The sequence below is a fragment of the Oncorhynchus clarkii genome, chromosome 26 (assembly GCF_045791955.1).
Source record: "Oncorhynchus clarkii lewisi isolate Uvic-CL-2024 chromosome 26, UVic_Ocla_1.0, whole genome shotgun sequence".
Taxonomy (NCBI): domain Eukaryota; kingdom Metazoa; phylum Chordata; class Actinopteri; order Salmoniformes; family Salmonidae; genus Oncorhynchus; species Oncorhynchus clarkii.
This window is the reverse complement of record NC_092172.1, coordinates 25,759,552-25,779,916: the sequence shown is the minus strand read 5'-3', so window position 1 is coordinate 25,779,916 and position 20,365 is coordinate 25,759,552. Positions and strand designations below refer to the sequence as shown.

Here is a 20,365-nt window from a genome sequence, read left to right as displayed (position 1 = left end):
TGTGAATATGATGAATAAAATTTCTGAATGTCAATTGGTCATTTTAATAACCTGCTTGTTGGGTTGTATCTTCACATCATTCGCTTAGTTGCAATCTGCTGCAGAAAGAGCACATTAATGCACCCAGTATAAGAAGGCAGAAATAACTAAATAAAAGCATTACTTCTGGTCCTTGAGTGCAGTGCCAACCTCTTTCACTATGTTTTACCCTGATTGGTTAGCGAGCCCTCGACCCTCTGCTTTCTGCGGAAAAGAAACAAACTGCAACAATCCGGTTTATATACAGTATCTAACATAAACAGTCACACAAAATAAACATGAATATCCAGAGCTGTTTCTAATGTCCTGTCCCCGTTTAATTAGTGGGCTATAATTAAGTGAAGTCATACCCCCCCTCCTCCCCCTCCCTCACCCCCCTCCACCCCTCTTCTGAGTGATTGCGAGAGGGGGAGGAGAAAGAGGGAAGAATCTTAACTTATTTTCACTTCATTTTCACCTCCTCACATTTCTTCATTTCACATGGGCTGGAAGCGCCAGCGGCGTTCTCTTTCCCTTCTCCAGAGCAAAGTGAATGTGACTTTTCTAAGGGGGTCACAGGATGCCTGCAGGCCCTGTGGGTGTTACTGGACTGTTGCCTGCTCTCAGCTTCACTGAGGGGCTTGTCATAGATTTCATCTCCACAGAAATGAGCCGGAGGCCCTGGCCAGGAGCAGGCAGCAGAGGCAGGCAGCATTGTGAAGGAGTAGGGCCCACGCTGCCTGGCTGGCTGATTACTTCCCTCTGACATCGCATCCTGAGCTTTCCGCATTAATCCCAGACAGACAAAGGCAGTCCTTCATTGCTGCGCCAGAGCTCAAATTAGGAGAGGGAGGATAATGACCTTCTTGAGATCCTGTTCTCTGTTACTCCGTTCTGTTATAGTAGAGAGAGCTCCTGTTGAAACTAACAATCCCCCCCGTCTCTACCCCTTCCGACCACCCTTCCGCCGTGTTCCAACCGTGACAGAATTCAGGTGACACAATTTCGGTACATGTTTTTTTTCCTACCTCCTTTTGATCGTGGCTTGGCCAGAGCTCTGCTGTGCTGGAGCCTGGTTGCCTCGACTAGACTGCCAAAAGGTCTGAAACTGATACCCAGTCAAGACTGGAGTGTCTGTCTTCAGCCTGATCTGGTCTGCAGGAGGGAACAAAGGGGGGCTTACAGGGCTCCGGAGGACGGATTAGTTCCCTGGAGCCAATGGCAGGGCCTGTTCACAGGGGCAGAGAGACAAGGGCCGGCTGTGGCCCTGACTGTGGGTCATAGCACAGACACCGGTAGCACTGACCCCTCTACTACCCCCCAACAACCCCTGGCTGAGAAGGATGGATTTTGAAGTGCTCTACTAAGCCAACTGGAGTGCTAGAGAAGGATGAAGGAGGACTAGTGGAAGGAGGATGTGGAATGAAGAAGGAGAAGGACTGGTGAAGGTGGAGGTGAATAGAGGCTCTTTACCTTTACACCTTCTCAAGCATCAGCCTACAGTATCAGCCCTGACATGACTAGCCTCCAGTAACTATGGGACATTTACAGCTAATGGGTTAGCCATGCATCCCAGCCTGGCAGACTGAGCAGGGTCACTGTCCAGTCACCCAGACAAACACTGGATTATTCCATTTTCATTAGATTATTCCACTGTCACCATCACTTTGTTACTATGTCACTATGTTACATCACTAGTCTCCTTCCTTTCACAAACTGAATAGTTTCAGAGCAGTAGTAATTCATCGGTAGTTGTTTTGGCATGAACTGCCCATGTTGTGGTTTTATCCCTTTAAAAAGAAGAATACAAGGTTTAGTATTGTTGGGGAGAGTGTCAAAGTAGGGTGAAATTTCCGAACTCTAGTATTGGCCAATATCAGGACACACTTTAGCTTTTAAATGTAAAGATCCCAGTGCCTCTACTATGATGGAACATATTGTAGTGTAAAACATGCTCTGAGCTCTGAAACATCCTTGACACGTTTACGAGCACACAGTTATCATCATCTAGACAGTTGGGCCATTTATCACATCAAAGGAACAGCCTTGTTTGTTGACGTACAACAACAATGGCAGCTAAATTGCCCGGACTTGTACAGTACTGTATAACCACACTGTCAGACTCCTATCTGTCTCTCCCAGGCAGTGCTGGGTGGAAAAGGTACGGCAAGAAGAGATTTAATAGCAAGCAGACTATTTTTCCATTTCAATTCATTTCACCTTCTTACTTTCAGGGTTTAGATCAGAAAAATGGAGTGAGGCAATAGAGCAAGAGGCAAAGAGAGAGAGGGGGGAAAAGCAGAAGGAAAACTGATGCCCTTTCCTACAGCTAAATGAACAGGAATCACGTGGAAAACAATCTGAGCCTCCAATGAAAGGGGAACCATTAAAATTAGCCCCGAGCTATGGACTGCACCCAATATCACTAAAGCTGCACTCACTACAGATGTGGAGGCTGGCTTACAGGCAAACTATGCTCTGTTCTATAGCTACAATTAAAATCAACCTCTCTGCCAAAAAATAGGAGAGGAGAAGAGGGGGAGAAAGGCAGACATGGAACATCAAAGACAGATTGAAATGTGTAGTCAGTAATAAGACTGGTCTCCAAGCCCTTGGGTTCTCCACGGTCCCCTTGTTAATGAGAAATTTTGACCTCTGGTTTGTAAGTTAAACTTGTAATCTCGGTTAATGAAGTAAATCAATCCCAACTTGGAGTGTGCAGTTTCTCCCCTCCATCCTCCCCCCACCTCCCCCTTCCTTCTATCCTCCCCCCGTACTCTCTTCCCTTCCTTTTCGCTCTCTTCTCCTCCTCTTCCCTCTCCTTCCCTCCCAACGCGCTGCCTGGGAGTAAACGGCCATGTCTTCAGCCAGACAAACAGGAAAGAGAGGCAGAGAGGAGAAAATTGTTCTGAGGGGAGGAGAAGGGGACTGGGACTGGGCAGGCAGGCCAGCTGCTTGGTTAGGGAGAGGGGACATCCACCTCATCCACCACTCCCTCCCTCCTCCCCTCCTCCTCTCCTTTCCCCTGCCCATTCCATCCGTCCAGTGGGATTTCACTGAGAGCACAGTGGAAGAGGCTAAAGGCGTGCTCCTCCATTAACCGTCCTTAACATGTTGCTCAGGGGAGTAACTACTGTATTGCATCGGAGTGTTTTTCCCTTTGCTGTTACCATATGGAGGGTTTTAACGATATTTGATTGGTGCAGTCAATGTATTAATTGGCCTTGACCTCCAATTGGCTGTCATTTGAATCCCTCAACAGAAAGGAATGCAGCATGAGTAACATATGGAATTTTGAAGAGGTTCTGGAATGGAGCCCACATTTACATATGTAGTGTGATGATATAATGAGCCACGCAGGAGGACTCCTGTGGGTTATCTCTACAGCTTTAACATGGTACATACATAGTCCTGATTAGAGGGGGCACCAAGAGGCTGTTATCGGTTGCGTAATGTCAGTAAGATCGTAATGCTCGTTTTACTTTTTGTCTTTAGGCAGTTCTATTTCTTTTTCCAGAGCGGGGACAAAGAGAGGAGATGAAGTTGAGTCTTTAAGAAGTGTTACAGGAGCTGCTGTACTTGGCCAGATGCCATGTTCTTAGAGCGGCCAGCATCCCTGGCATCACAGTGCAATGCTATAGACTATAGACTACTGATCGTAGGCTGACTGCTGGTTAAAGTCCTTGAATAGAAATGCAGCTACAGTTAACATCTGTTTGTGATCTTTGTCACTTGGAAAATATTTGTTTTATACTGTTGTCCTCTTAATAAAATGAACTCTGTTATTGTGAGACAAACATCAGGCAACTGAATACAGTTCGAATTGAATACCATATTTTATTATCTTTCATATTTAAATGTTTCCATTTTTCCCGATGTATTTGTGTCATGCTCTTTGAATATGTATGGAATGCAGAACATATGAATTGATGAGATGGCCATCATCATGCATGGCTGGTTAGGTTCTTTATAAAACTGTCAACACAGTTTAAAATCAATGTTTTTAATTCCCACATGAATGGAAATATAACTAACAGATTCCAAGATCAGAAAGAGTTAAATAGTGATGAATCATGGTGTTAAAGATATGACACTGTGCGAAGATGCGTGTGTATGCGGCGAGCGTGTGTGTGGCGAGTATATTGTAGACGTGTACCTGTAGACATGACATTAAGTATGATTAATTACACTATGGGTCATTTAATATTACCAATCTTGGATCATATTCAATCAGGTTGTCCATGACAAGAACAACATTCCTATTGTGCTGATTAATGCACTTCACAAAACAATGCTTACAGGATGAAACAATCACTCCATAGTGATTACTCAACCCCTTACACATGTATAGACTTGGTAGCCTATTTGACTGTGAAAGTCCAATGTAGTTATGGCCAGTCTGGAGGCCAGGTGGCTGTTGTAGTAGGTGACAGTGTGTGGCTGGGAGTTCCTGTCCTCCTGCAGCTCCTGATAGACCTGGCCCCCTCCAGTCCACACTCAGCCCTGAAAGCCCTGGCCCCCTCCAGTCCACACTCAGCCCTGAAAGCCCTGGCCCCCTCCAGTTCACACTCAGCCCTGAATTACCTGGCCCCCTCCAGTTCACACTCAGCCCTGAAAGCCCTGGCCCCCTCCAGTTCACACTCAGCCCTGAATTACCTGGCCCCCTCCAGTTCACACTCAGCCCTGAAAACCCTGGCCCCCTCCAGTTCACACTCAGCCCTGAAAGCCCTGGCCCCCTCCAGTTCACACTCAGCCATGAAAGCCCTGGCCCCCTCCAGTCCACACTCAGCCCTGAAAACCCTGGCCCCCTCCAGTTCACAATCAGCCATGAAAGCCCTGGCCCCCTCCAGTTCACACTCAGCCCTGAAACCCCTGGCCCCCTCCAGTTCACACTCAGCCCTGAAACCCCTGGCCCCCTCCAGTTCATACTCAGCCATGAAATCCCTGGCCCCCTCCAGTTCACACTCAGCCCTGAAAGTCCTGGCCCCCTCCAGTTCACACTCAGCCCTGAAAGCCCTGGCCCCCTCCAGTTCATACTCAGCCCTGAAAGCCCTGGCCCCCTTCAGTCCACACTCAGCCCTGAAAGCTCTGGCCCCCTCCAGTCCACACTCAGCCCTGAAAGCCTTGGCCCCCTCCAGGTCACACTCAGCCCTGAAACCCCTGGCCCCCTCCAGTTCATACTCAGCCATGAAATCCCTGGCCCCCTCCAGTTCACACTCAGCCCTGAAAGTCCTGGCCCCCTCCAGTTCACACTCAGCCCTGAAAGCCCTGGCCCCCTCCAGTTCATACTCAGCCCTGAAAGCCCTGGCCCCCTTCAGTCCACACTCAGCCCTGAAAGCTCTGGCCCCCTCCAGTCCACACTCAGCCCTGAAAGCCTTGGCCCCCTCCAGGTCACACTCAGCCATGAAAGCCTTGGCCCCCTCCAGTCCACACTCAGCCCTGAATGCCCTGGCCCCCTCCAGTTCACACTCAGCCCTGAAAGCCCTGGCCCCCTCCAGTTCACACTCAGCCATGAAAGCCTTGGCCCCCTCCAGTCCACACTCAGCCCTGAATGCCCTGGCCCCCTCCAGTTCACACTCAGCCCTGAAAGCCCTGACCCCTCCAGTTCACACTCAGCCCTGAAAGCCCTGGCCCCCTCCAGGTCACACTCAGCCATGAAAGCCCTAGCCCCCTCCAGTTCACACTCAGCCCAGGCTGCCCACCGGCTTCAACAAGCACACCCCACAACTATCCACCTCATAATCACTGAGTAATAGAGGCTACAGGTTTCCAAGAAATTAGACCACAGTTACCAATGAGAGCCTTATGCCTTCAAGCTCAGAGGATGATAGTGGTTTGTGAGGTGAGAGGAATGCTGGTGAAGATTTTGCCTAAAGGGTTAAAGAAGCACGGTCAAATGAAATGGACAGTTGGACCAGATTCCTACCTTAATAGCTGGATTCTCTGAGGGCCCTATCATAGACATTGCTGTGTCCATGCTGGACGTCTTTGCTAGCTGAGAGGACTCTGGACATAGTAGCAGCGAGGCTATTAGGTGAGTTGTCTCAGTTGTCCGGCAGACTGATGAACGGTCCCTGTCCAGACTTGCAGAGAGAGACATCAGGGAAGCTTTTCAACCCTTCCAGAGTAACACGCTCTGGCTCTGTGCTTGTAAAATACAGTGCCTTGCGAAAGTATTCGGCCCCCTTGAACTTTGCGACCTTTTGCCACATTTCAGACTTCAAACATAAAGATATAAAACTGTATTTTTTTGTGAAGAATCAACAACAAGTGGGACACAATCATGAAGTGGAAGGACATTTATTGGATATTTCAAACTTTTGCAACAAATCAAAAACTGAAAAATTGGGCGTGCAAAATTATTCAGCCCCTTTACTTTCAGTGCAGCAAACTCTCTCCAGAAGTTCAGTGAGGATCTCTGAATGATCCAATGTTGACCTAAATGACTAATGATGATAAATACAATCCACCTGTGTGTAATCAAGTCTCCGTATAAATGCACCTGCACTGTGATAGTCTCAGAGGTCTGTTAAAAGCGCAGAGAGCATCACGAAGAACAAGGAACACACCAGGCAGGTCCGAGATACTGTTGTGAAGAAGTTTAAAGCCGGATTTGGATACAAAAATATTTCCCAAGCTTTGAACATCCCAAGGAGCACTGTGCAAGCGATAATATTGAAATGGAAGGAGTATCAGACCACTGCAAATCTACCAAGACCTGGCCGTCCCTCTAAACTTTCAGCTCATACAAGGAGAAGACTGATCAGAGATGCAGCCAAGAGGCCCATGATCACTCTGGATGAACTGCAGAGATCTACAGCTGAGGTGGGAGACTCTGTCCATAGGACAACAATCAGTCGTATATTGCACAAATCTGGCCTTTATGGAAGTGGCAAGAAGAAAGCCATTTCTTAAAGATATCCATAAAAAGTGTCGGTTAAAGTTTGCCACAAGCCACCTGGGAGGCACACCAAACATGTGGAAGAAGGTGCTCTGGTCAGATGAAACCAAAATTGAACTTTTTGGCAACAATGCAATACGTTATGTTTGGCGTAAAAGCAACACAGCTCATCACCCTGAACACACCATCCCCACTGTCAAACATGGTGGTGGCAGCATCATGGTTTGGGCCTGCTTTTCTTCAGCAGGGACAGGGAAGATGGTTAAAATTGATGGGAAGATGGATGGAGCCAAATACAGGACCATTCTGGAAGAAAACCTGATGGTGTCTGCAAAAGACCTGAGACTGGGACTGAGATTTGTCTTCCAACAAGACAATGATCCAAAACATAAAGCAAAATCTACAATGGAATGGTTCAAAAATAAACATATCCAGGTGTTAGAATGGCCAAGTCAAAGTCCAGACCTGAATCCAATCGAGAATCTGTGGAAAGAACTGAAAACTGCTGTTCACAAATGCTCTCCATCCAACCTCACTGAGCTCGAGCTGTTTTGCAAGGATGAATGGGAAAAAAAATCCAGTCTCTCGATGTGCAAAACTGATAGAGACATACCCCAAGCGACTTACAGCTGTAATCGCAGCAAAAGGTGGCGCTACAAAGTATTAACTTAAGGGGGCTGAATAATTTTGCACGCCCAATTTTTCAGTTTTTGATTTGTTAAAAAAGTTTGAAATATCCAATAAATGTCGTTCCACTTCATGAATGTGTCCCACTTGTTGTTGATTCTTCACAAAAAAATACAGTTTTATATCTTTATGTTTGAAGCCTGAAATGTGGCAAAAGGTCGCAAAGTTCAAGGGGGCCGAATACTTTCGCAAGGCACTGTAATTATAACAGTCATCATCGTATCACATCGCTGAGTTGAGTGATCTTGTACACTGAGGAAATTGTTCAGTCAGGAACATTTACATATCGGAAAACTTATGATAAATGGTTTGATCACACATTGTTCTGTTGTAGGGTTTCAAACAAACAGCAGCCTACTCTGTCTCCTCAGACAACAACAGCTCTGTTACCTAACCACATTCCCTTGACTGTAATCATGTTTGTGTTTGTGCTGACAATCTGCTGGCCAGTGTGAGATCCTGGCATGGAGAATGGTCCAGAACCAGACAATGGGCCAGTGTTATAACCTTGGATCTATGACATGGAGACCAGGTGTGTGTCCAAAATGGCAACATGTTCCACATATAGTGCACTACTTTTGACCAGAGCCCTATGCAGACCCTGGCCAAAAGTAGTGCACTATATAGGGAACAAGGTGCATTTTCAGACGCAGACTAGCCGTTCTGTCCATTCTACACAGCCCATTAGCTTAGTACACTAGATGGCCATGCCTGTAACAAGCCAGTGGAATGGAGCAGTCTGTCCAAGCTGTAAAAATATACAAACTTAACATGCCTCATTATTTTAATTAGAGTGAAACTCAGATTTTTATGGAATTCACAATATTCTTTGTCGACTTCTTTGTGGCATTAATAAATAAATTTTTACATTTATATATGTACATAAATGCGTGTATTTGTGCTAATACTGTAAAATAATCGTTTAGATAAGAAACTATATTTCCATATTCATGGTGAAATCAGTGATCCTCCGCTTTTCTCTGCCTTTAAAACTTTGCCCTGAAATAATGGTTAAATATACAGTTTTGACAACAAAGTTGAGCCCCAGGCAATTAAAAGATACCCATCTTAAAGAAATTAATTACCTCCCTTGTTAATCTTGATATAATTAAATTTCTGAAGAATGACATTTGCTGCAGTTTTTCTTGTGCTACTGGTGCCATGGAGACCGGGCCGATAAAGCCTGGTTCTTCAGCCCACAGACGCTGCCTGCTGGCCAGGGACATGGGGACATCCCAACATCCAGGGCCCCCTCCAAACCCCCTCTCCCCATCCCACTGCCGTCCTCCAAACCCCCTCTCTCTCCATCCCACTGCCGTCCTCCAAACCCCCTCTCTCCCCATCCCACTGCCGTCCTCCAAACCCCCTCTCCCCATCCCACTGCCGTCCTCCAAACCCCCTCTCCCCATCCCACTGCCGTCCTCCAAACCCCCTCTCTCCATCCCACTGCCGTCCTCCAAACCCCCTCTCCCCATTACACTGCCGTCCTCCAAACCCCCTCTCCCCATCCCACTCCCGTCCTCCAAACCCCCTCTCCCCATCCCACTGCCGTCCTCCAAACCCCCTCTCTCCCCATCCCACTGCCGTCCTCCAAACCCCCTCTCTCCCCATCCCACTGCCGTCCTCCAAACCCCCTCTCTCCCCATCCCACTGCCGTCCTCCAAACCCCCTCTCTCCCCATCCCACTGCCGTCCTCCAAACACCCTCTCCCCATCCCACTGCCGTCCTCCAAACCCCCTCTCCACATCCCACTGCCGTCCTCCAAACCCCCTCTCCCCATCCCATCCCACTGCCGTCCTCCAAACCCCCTCTCCCCATCCCATCCCACGCCTCCAGTCCACTTACAGAGAAATAATAGATAGAATACCTCTATACTAGCCATCATTTTATATTTTCTGTCTAATACCACACTCTCTCTGTTTCTTTCCCCAGTCCTGGAGGAGCTAGCTAAGAGCTCTGGGTCTCCAGTCTAAATTGCGTCTCTCAGTCTGTCAGTGATAACATAACGTAGTTGTATGAATTGAGGGTTTGGGAGGGCTGCTAACGAAGTTGTCGATATGAAGCGGCCTAGTCAGCCTGTGTAACTGCAGTGGCAGGACCCCTGAGAGATCAGTCAGAGAGTATGCACCCTCCTCGCTGCTCTGACTCGCTCCAGGAACTCCTGTGTGTCTTTGTGTCACTTAGTGGAGTTATTTATAGTGTGTTCTCTCTCTCTCTGTCTGATGTTAGAATTAGCCGTGATTGGTTTGTGCAGCGTAGCATTGTGACATCACCGGGAAAGTGGTTGGATTTGTTGTTACTATTTATTAAAGTTAGTTTTTCTTTTGACTGGATTACTTTTGTCAGCTACATTGTCAGCTCTAAAGGTTGGAGCCTTGGGGAAAGAAACAAGTGGAAATGCTGCAAATTATCTTTCATTAAAAGCTGGCATGGGGCAGAGGGAACATTTTTTTGTTCAAATGTATAGCGGTAGGCAGAATAACTAGATGGCAGGAATGCCAACATAAACATAGAGATTCAAAGTTTTTCACAACAGGATCTGATTTAATATGTTTCCTTGTGGAGGTTAATGTATACTGCTCTAACTGAAGAAAAACAGCAGATCTGGCCTCAACTTTCTAGATAAGACAGTATAATGAATGTTCCATCGTTATATCGTGTACTTATAGTGCAGCATTACTTACATGTGCTCTTTCTCTAAGCAGACTAGAGACACAAGTAGATGTTTTTTTCAGAATTAACATTCCACATACAGACAGGCTTAGTTTGCTTATTAGGATTTTTAATTTTTCTTTCGTTTTGGTTGGTCTCAGTGCCTCGTGTCCGCAGCGTGAGTTAGAAAGAGCATTCCTGGATATTACTTTTAATTTGAAGGGCCTTTGGTCGCTTGCCGGGGAAGGTTTGATTAAAAAGAAGGGCACCATATTGTTTGCAGATGGAGGCGCTTCAGGAAGACTCTAATTGAATTTATGCATTGAGATGCCAGGCTAGTCAAAGCACCTGTCTGGCACATAGTAGGACAGCATGCATGTGGAAGTATTACTGAAAAATCTGTCAGCTGGTTCTCCACTATCAAATTCATGATAAATGTTACTGTTTGCAATGCAGAATAACTCAAAGAAGAACCAATGAGTAAATAGATTGTTGCTGGTGTGGTATGTAGATAATTCCCTCTCTATTGGAATCATTTGTTGTGGGAGTAGACTTGGGTGTATTTTTTCCATACCTTGCTTCACATCTCAAACATAAACATACTTCAATCCTTTTAGCCCCTTCTCAGTACTACAGACCCTAGTTTACAGTAGACCCCATCCACCCCCCTTTCTCTCTCTAGCCTTCCACTGTGAGAGAACTTGCCTTGTTCTGGCAATTACTCTACATCACCCCTCTAATATAGAGCCAGCCACCTTTCCTTTATCTCATATCAATCAGTGCTTCATTCAAATGACTGATATGCCCTTTAACAAACAGACTATAAAGAACCTTTTAAATGGTTACGTTTTGTACATTTCTATACATTTGTTGTGATGCAATTTATTCCTCTCATATGTTATTTTTTATGATAAAAACAGTGTGGCTAAAATTAGCCCCCTAGAAAATAGAAAATGGTGCTGGAGAATAAACAAGGCAGCGAGTGGCTCCGTTAGTGAGGATGGGTTATTGGCTGACTTGCCTCTTCTCATGGCGGCCCATTAAAAGTGGTAATGTCTGCCTGCAGCAGCGCCTGGGGGAACAGAAGGAGGCCATGAAAGGCATATTTCACATGCATCAGACACTGGAATTAAATAGACCAATGTTCCCTAAAAATACTGAAGTACATCTCTTTCTGATGTGCGTCCCGGGCAAAAAATTCATTGATCTTGGAATGTCCCTTGGCAATTATAAAATATTAAATCCAAGTCACACTTTTGGGCTCCAGCTTAATTTTTTCTTCTCGCGCTTTTCCACTGCTCTCCCATTTGATCAATTGAAATGGAATGGATGGTAGTAAAACAGACTGCACTAATAATAATACCTCAGAACTGGAGGTCCTTGGTAGGTTCCAGTGTTGTTTCTTCCCTTTTTTTGTATTTGTTCCTAGATATTCCTGGACTTTAAACAAGCGATATCTCCAGCAACAACAGATCAGTCTGAAGACTTCACACTAGACTTCCCCCGCAGTTCCATCAAGCCATGCAAATGACTTTAATTTCACCACACCGGGGATTGAGACGTGCGTGTATGATATATTTATTTCTAAACACAAAGTCCGTTCAGTCTCTAATGTTCCAGAACTCTGGGGACGACAATTATTTGTCAGCTGCTTTTCATTTAGGGCAGTGGCCCCGGTGCCTCCCTCCCCATCCCCTCAGTGTCCTCTGCGATTAGAGAAGGGGTCCACAGTTAATTGCCCAAATCATTAAATGTAACGTTGGTCTCAATAAATATATTCACCCAGCTGTTTGATAAAGTACACGGTTCATTAAGTCGGGCACTTGTTTGTCGTTTGCCTAATTAAGATGTAGAATCGATCATTGAGTGCCGTAATGTACAGTGTAGTATAGCCTAGCCAGGCTTGTTGTACAGGGTCTGGGTGCTATAATGTACAGTGTAGTATAGCCTAGCCAGGCTTGTTGTACAGGGTCTGGGTGCTGTAATGTACAGTGTAGTATAGCCTAGCCAGGCTTGTTGTACAGGGTCTGGGTGCTATAATGTACAGTGTAGTATAGCCTAGCCAGGCTTGTTGTACAAGGTCTGAGTGCTGTAATGTACAGTGTAGTATAGCCTAGCCAGGCTTGTTGTACAGGGTCTGGGTGCTGTAATGTACAGTGTAGTATAGCCTAGCCAGGCTTGTTGTACTGGGTCTGGGTGCTGTAATGTACAGTGTAGTATAGCCTAGCCAGGCTTGTTGTACAGGGTCTGGGTGCTGTAATGTACAGTGTAGAATAGCCTAGCCAGGCTTGTTGTACAGGGTCTGGGTGCTATAATGTACAGTGTAGTATAGCCTAGCCAGGCTTGTTGTACAGGGTCTGGGTGCTGTAATGTACAGTGTAGTATAGCCTAGCCAGGCTTGTTGTACAGGGTCTGGGTGCTGTAATGTACAGTGTAGTATAGCCTAGCCAGGCTTGTTGTACAGGGTCTGGGTGCTGTAATGTACAGTGTAGTATAGCCTAGCCAGGCTTGTTGTACAGGGTCTGGGTGCTGTAATGTACAGTGTAGTATAGCCTAGCCAGGCTTGTTGTACAGGGTCTGGGTGCTGTAATGTACAGTGTAGTATAGCCTAGCCAGGCTTGTTGTACTGGGTCTGGGTGCTGTAATGTACAGTGTAGTATAGCCTAGCCAGGCTTGTTGTACAGGGTCTGGGTGCTGTAATGTACAGTGTAGTATAGCCTAGCCAGGCTTGTTGTACAGGGTCTGGGTGCTATAATGTACAGTGTAGTATAGCCTAGCCAGGCTTGTTGTACAGGGTCTGAGTGCTGTAATGTACAGTGTAGTATAGCCTAGCCAGGCTTGTTGTACAGGGTCTGGGTGCTGTAATGTACAGTGTAGTATAGCCTAGCCAGGCTTGTTGTACAGGGTCTGGGTGCTGTAATGTACAGTGTAGTATAGCCTAGCCAGGCTTGTTGTACAGGGTCTGGGTGCTATAATGTACAGTGTAGTATAGCCTAGCCAGGCTTGTTGTACAGGGTCTGGGTGCTGTAATGTACAGTGTAGTATAGCCTAGCCAGGCTTGTTGTACAGGGTCTGGGTGCTATAATGTACAGTGTAGTATAGCCTAGCCAGGCTTGTTGTACAGGGTCTGGGTGCTGTAATGTACAGTGTAGTATAGCCTAGCCAGGCTTGTTGTACTGGGTCTGGGTGCTGTAATGTACAGTGTAGTATAGCCTAGCCAGGCTTGTTGTACAGGGTCTGGGTGCTATAATGTACAGTGTAGTATAGCCTAGCCAGGCTTGTTGTACAGGGTCTGGGTGCTGTAATGTACAGTGTAGTATAGCCTAGCCAGGCTTGTTGTACAGGGTCTGGGTGCTGTAATGTACAGTGTAGTATAGCCTAGCCAGGCTTGTTGTACAGGGTCTGGGTGCTGTAATGTACAGTGTAGTATAGCCTAGCCAGGCTTGTTGTACAGGGTCTGGGTGCTGTAATGTACAGTGTAGTATAGCCTAGCCAGGCTTGTTGTAATGTACAGGGTCTGGGTGCTGTAATGTACAGTGTAGTATAGCCTAGCCAGGCTTGTTGTACAGGGTCTGGGTGCTGTAATGTACAGTGTAGTATAGCCTAGCCAGGCTTGTTGTACATGGTCTGAGTGCCTGTCTTGATAAAGCTCTACCATTTAGCACACTGACTGCAATGGGAATTAGACATCCTGTGCTAATTAACAAGCCCAATTAACTGTGAAATGTGCGTTTTTGACAAATAATCTCAGCAGAATTCAGACATCATCACCCTAGACGGTATCATCATCTACCTCTCAATGAAGAGAGGGAGAATAAAAGACTTGTGATTTTGGAAAGGTGCTCGACAATTGTTTGTTTTGCTCAACCCCAACCCAACCCAATAGGTTAAGTTGTTATTCAAGTATATCACATTACAAAGGTTTTCATAGTCAGTCAGGTGGGTTGGATCAATTTAGCACACTTCCTTAAGAGGGCCACCACATACGTTACTGAAAACTACATTTCTATTGGATGATGCCTTTTTTAAAATCTGGTTGAATAGCCTAATTGCCGTTCTAGAACTGAGAGCAAAGAATTCAAGTAAACAGACTGATTGCTCCTATTTGTGAGTGAAGCATTAACAAGCCAGAGGGAGCGTTAAGTCTTTGTTCTCTGAGGAGAAGTACGGTACAACAGAGCTTTGTTGTGGTTGGAAATGGTTGGAGTGAGATCAGCTGGCCAACATGTAACTAACTAACCCAAGGCTCTCCTGACCAGTTCTTACTGTTCACACGAAACAAAGAATTGTCATCGCCCGAGAGAACTTCGCTCTGTGGCTTTTGTGTCTCATTCCCATTTTGATTCATTATCACATGTATTTTTTAGATTGCATCAATTATGTATTTGTTGGACTAATGAACACTCTCTCGACTGATAGAACTTTGGGAGTTTGAGTTGTGAGTGTGAAGAACCGGATTTGGTCTGCCCAGATTGCGTCAGTGTGGCTGATTACATGTCAGTCGCTCGATAGATGTGGTCTTGCTGCAAGGCTTGGTGGGTCTTTGTCAGTGTTTATATAAACCCACAATGAAGGAGAGGGAGCCAGGGGAAGTAAACCCACCTCCTGGGTCAGACTGGATTACTGTATGCACTGTGTGTGTGTGTGTGTGTGTCTGTGTGTGTGTGTGTGGTCCCCGGTTGAGGGGCTGACCCGTTGACAAGCATTAAACAGGCCCCTGCTGGCTTTAATACCTGTCCATTACATCCACTCTGCTGTCTGACAGAGGACACTACTACGGTGTAAACCAGGCACATTACATCCACTCTGCTGTCTGACAGAGGACACTACTACGGTGTAAACCAAGCACATTACATCCACTCTGCTGTCTGATAGAGGACACTACTACGGTGTAAACCAGGCACATTACATCCACTCTGCTGTCTGACAGAGGACACTACTACGGTGTAAACCAGGCACATTACATCCACTCTGCTGTCTGACAGAGGACACTACTACGGTGTAAACCAGGCACATTACATCCACTCTGCTGTCTGACAGAGGACACTACTACGGTGTAAACCAGGCACATTACATCCACTCTGCTGTCTGATAGAGGACACTACTACGGTATAAACCAGGCACATTACATCCACTCTGCTGTCTGACAGAGGACACTACTACGGTGTAAACCAGGCACATTACATCCACTCTGCTGTCTGACAGAGGACACTACTACGGTGTAAACCAGGCACATAACATCCACTCTGCTGTCTGATAGAGGACACTACTACGGTGTAAACCAGGCACATTACATCCACTCTGCTGTCTGATAGAGGACACTACTACGGTGTAAACCAGGCACATTACATCCACTCTGCTGTCTGACAGAGGACACTACTACGGTGTAAACCAGGCACATTACATCCACTCTGCTGTCTGATAGAGGACACTACTACGGTATAAACCAGGCACATTACATCCACTCTGCTGTCTGACAGAGGACACTACTACGGTATAAACCAGGCACATTACATCCACTCTACTGTCTGACAGAGGACACTACTACGGTATAAACCAGGCACATTACATCCACTCTGCTGTCTGACAGAGGACACTACTACGGTGTAAACCAGGCACATTACATCCACTCTGCTGTCTGATAGAGGACACTACTACGGTATAAACCAGGCACATTACATCCACTCTGCTGTCTGACAGAGGACACTACTACGGTGTAAACCAGGCACATTACATCCACTCTGCTGTCTGATAGAGGACACTACTACGGTATAAACCAGGCACATTACATCCACTCTGCTGTCTGACAGAGGACACTACTACGGTGTAAACCAGGCACATTACATCCACTCTGCTGTCTGACAGAGGACACTACTACGGTATAAACCAGGCACATTACATCCACTCTGCTGTCTGACAGAGGACACTACTACGGTGTAAACCAGGCACATTACATCCACTCTGCTGTCTGACAGAGGACACTACTACGGTATTAACCAGGCACATTACATCCACTCTGCTGTCTGACAGAGGACACTACTACGGTGTAAACCAGGCACATTACATCCACTCTGCTGTCTGATAGAGGACACTACTACGGTATAAACCAGGCACATTACATCCACTCTGCTGTCTGACAGAGGACACTACTACGGTGTAAACCAGGCACATTACATCCACTCTGCTGTCTGACAGAGGACACTACTACGGTATTAACCAGGCACATTACATCCACTCTGCTGTCTGACAGAGGACACTACTACGGTGTAAACCAGGCACATTACATCCACTCTGCTGTCTGATAGAGGACACTACTACGGTATAAACCAGGCACATTACATCCACTCTGCTGTCTGACAGAGGACACTACTACGGTGTAAACCAGGCACATTACATCCACTCTGCTGTCTGACAGAGGACACTACTACGGTGTAAACCAGGCACATAACATCCACTCTGCTGTCTGACAGAGGACACTACTACGGTGTAAACCAGGCACATTGCATGGCGCTGTGCTCACAGTGATTTGGATGCTGTGCAGTAGCAGTTTAATAGGAAGTCTGCAATTGACTGGGAACACAATGGCTTTGGGTGTGTTTGATTATCAGGCAACGCTGGAGGTGTTAGTCGGCAGGGCGGGCGCCGGTGGGTACTCCCGCAGCTGTCCGCCCCTGGTGCAGGAAGAATGAAGCACTTCCTTTTACATGATATGTAATTATTATAGCAGAGAAGGGTGTGGGTTTAATACCGAGTCAATATGTAGATAAGGTTTTATACATACACACAGTTAGATTAGCTGCCTGAGAAGACAAAATGCTGTTACTGTAGAACAGGTTGCCAAAACGCTGTGCAGGTATACTGAGGAAGTCTTTAGGGCCTCTGCAGGAGAAATCTTTTGAGAGAAATTAAGGTTCCTGAGGACGTGAAGAAGGCTGGGGGGGGAGTGTGAGGATGAGTCCCAATAACTGAAGACAAACTGGGAGCTGCACATCTCTTCTTAACCTTTGACCCTGTGGGTGTCTCTCCTAATTGGCCCGAATGGAGCCTAGACTCATCCCCTAATCACCTACAGTATGCTTCTCATACTCTCTAGTACTGTTGACTTTTTTCCACCTAGTCCCACAAAGCTGAGCACCATGTCAAGAAATCAAGGATTTTTAATTAGATGTAAAATGTGCTGTAAACGTCCCAGGTTTGACAACCCCTTTCAGTATGACACCCAGCCTTGGGTAGGTAGGTCAAACATGCACATGGAGTTGCTCTTTAGAATTAAACTCCTCAAGTTTCACTTGGTTCTTTCTGGGGCATCTATATAAAACATGAAGATCATCTCTGTCTGTCCCCTGCAGACCCAGGATGTTAATCAGAGCTGCTCTTCAGACGTAACCTACTCCCCCTGCCTTTAATGACACACTGTAGCTACACGCTTTATACACGCTTTACATCAGGTGGGGATTGGTGACAGGAGCAGTACAGGGACAGAACGTACGACGGCTAAGGCGATAGTTTGCAAAAAAGGACCCATTTATTTGAGATCAAGGACCTGTTTAGAGTTTGAACCTCCACTGGAAAACTCCTCTCTAATATCTCAGTGATCTGCATAAGCAGTCCCTTGGTGCACTGGGTTACATTACATGTTCCTTGGAAGTGAAAAGTGTCACTTCTCGTATGTGGTTTTATGGGAAAACACTGACAGTTCTGGGTAGATGGGTAGAGTGTGGTGCTCTGGGATCTACTCTTGTGCCTATAGTTTGCCTCCCATTACCCTGTGAAGTCAGGATCTATTAGTACCACAGTACGATGCTCTATAGTTCTCTAATGTTGGCTACCATTACGCTAGCCTACTTTGTTCTCCCCAATTAGGCCATTTCTGTCTGGGATGTGTTCAGTAATGTGTTCAGTATCTGGTCATCCTTTACTCTTTCCTGAGTAGCTTCTTTATTTCTGTTTGCTGGTTCCTGTCCCTCCCTGCCCAAGTTTAGGAGTGATTCACTTCAACAAAGACATCTGAGTTGGACCACAGCCCTCATTTGGCACCTTTCTTAAAGGCCCAATGCAGCCATTTTTTTATCAATATCAAACCAATTCTGGATAACAATGAACTACCATACTGTCCCTTAAAATGGAAAAAATAAATAAAAAATAGCTTTTTAGCAAAAAAACTTTCTCACGCAAGAATTTTGCTAATACAGTCTGGGAGGGGTCTGAGTGGGGAGGGGAAACTAGCTGTTATTGGCAAAGAAGTTTGAAACTGTCTTTCTTATTGGTCTATTAATCAATTTACTCAATGGTGATGTCATCATGGAAGCCGAAACTCCTGCCCTGTGTAAATTGTATTTTCAACCAACAATTATAAAAAAAAATCACTCTTTCACAGTGTTAGCTTCATCTGCTATTGTACAATAATATAAATATAAAATACAGGAACAACTGAATTTTCACTGCACTGGGCCTTTAAAAGTAGCTAACCATCAGTTGAAAAACACCCCGACCAGTGCCTTGGTTATTAACTCAGTCACCACCCTCTCATTCAACTTGAATTAAAAATTTAAAACGGCAAGAAATGACACTGCCACACCATTTAAAGTGTGTAAAAACCAACAAGGGCTCATTAGCAGAGTACTTCTGAAGACAAGCATTCTGACTTGAGACTCATTACACTTTCCCCATTTTAACTCTAATTGGGTTCATTTTATATATGAAACGCTCTGAATATTTAATGCAGAAAAAGTTTCGCACAACTGATACTTTCTGAACAGCAGTTCTGAAGATACTTGCCCTGATAAATTGCCCAGGTTATCAAGCATGTAGAGTACAGGATTGTCCTATTAGTAGTATGTTGTACTGCTCGAGATAGAACTTCAGAATGGGTTGCTAGGATGGGGGTTCCATGTTCAACAGTCTAATAGTCTTATTGTTTAAATGTCCATGTGTTTTAATGTTAAAAGACAAAGACATTTCATGTTGGGTCTAATCGATTTGATTTAGGTAATAACAGCTCTGTTGTTGTACCACTGGCAAACAATAGACCATCAACCCCACAATGTTATTACCAACTTTAACATTAAGGATATAACCTAGTTCATTTATTAAAGTCTCTTAATTTGGGAAGATAGTCACCTAGTCCAGCTAAGAGCGAAGCAATTAAACATAAACAAATATGTAATGTTTTTTGTTGTAGTTTCTGCCATCTCCGCCCAGATTCTGTTTCCAGACAGGGAAGTTTGAAGTTCTTTGTTTGGAAGGAAGGTTCCGGGTGCTGCACACTGTTTAGCTTGGTGACCCTGTGACTGTCTTCTGAGGAGTTGTATGAGCAGCCCTCCAGAATACTGCTTCAGGTTCAGCTTTCATCTTAGCAGTAACCTGTGGACTTTGAAACTCAAGGCGATGGAATTGCAGCTTTGTCAGTACACTACTAATTAGAAAATTCCTGACCTAAAGCAAGATGTTTTAATTATGTGTTGTGTCAACGAGTTTGCAGATTTAATCCATGGTTGGTACACACTCAAGTGTACCACGAACTGTGTTGTTGTACTCACACCGTAAATCAACTGTTAGGGATTTGTTTTAAGGCTCTTTTTCCCTTTCCCTCTATCTGCCCCTATAACCTTCTGCCTTTTCATCCTCCATGTTTGTTTTAAGCCATCACATGCTTAAGTAGCCAAACTAGATGGTGAGTTAATGTGTTAGCTCGTGAAAAAGCTGTTCTGATTTGCGTTGGTTTGTGTTGTGTGTGAGGCTGAACAGTGTGACAGCTAGGCTATAGAGCTGTAGCTGGGTGTAGACTACAGCACTGGTCTGTTGCTGTGAGTCAGTGTGAGGAAAGCCAGGAAAGGGTTAAACAGAAATTGAGCGGGGATGCTGGGGGCAGCAGTGCTGCAGAACATAGCAGTGTTCGTGCGAAGGCAAGTCATTTCCCGAAACACTGCAGACACATGGCCTGCGGCGCTCTGAAACCTTTGGAGACCAAAATGGCTTGCAGGAGTTAGAAGTAATAAGGTGTTTTTTTGCCTCTTTCTCCTTGACTGAAATTCTGCACGGTTGCTATGCATTATTGCCATGGAGCTGGGTAGCAGTTTTTATGTTTTATGTGGGTATTAAGATGCT

The 20,365-nt window shown here is 45.6% G+C and overlaps 1 protein-coding gene across 3 annotated transcripts in view; it reads left to right on the top strand.

The window, feature by feature from the left end:
• LOC139385085 (transcription initiation factor TFIID subunit 4-like) overlaps positions 1 to 20,365 on the top strand; it is a 109,738-nt gene that overhangs the window by 73,269 nt on the left and 16,104 nt on the right. The window lies entirely within an intron of this gene.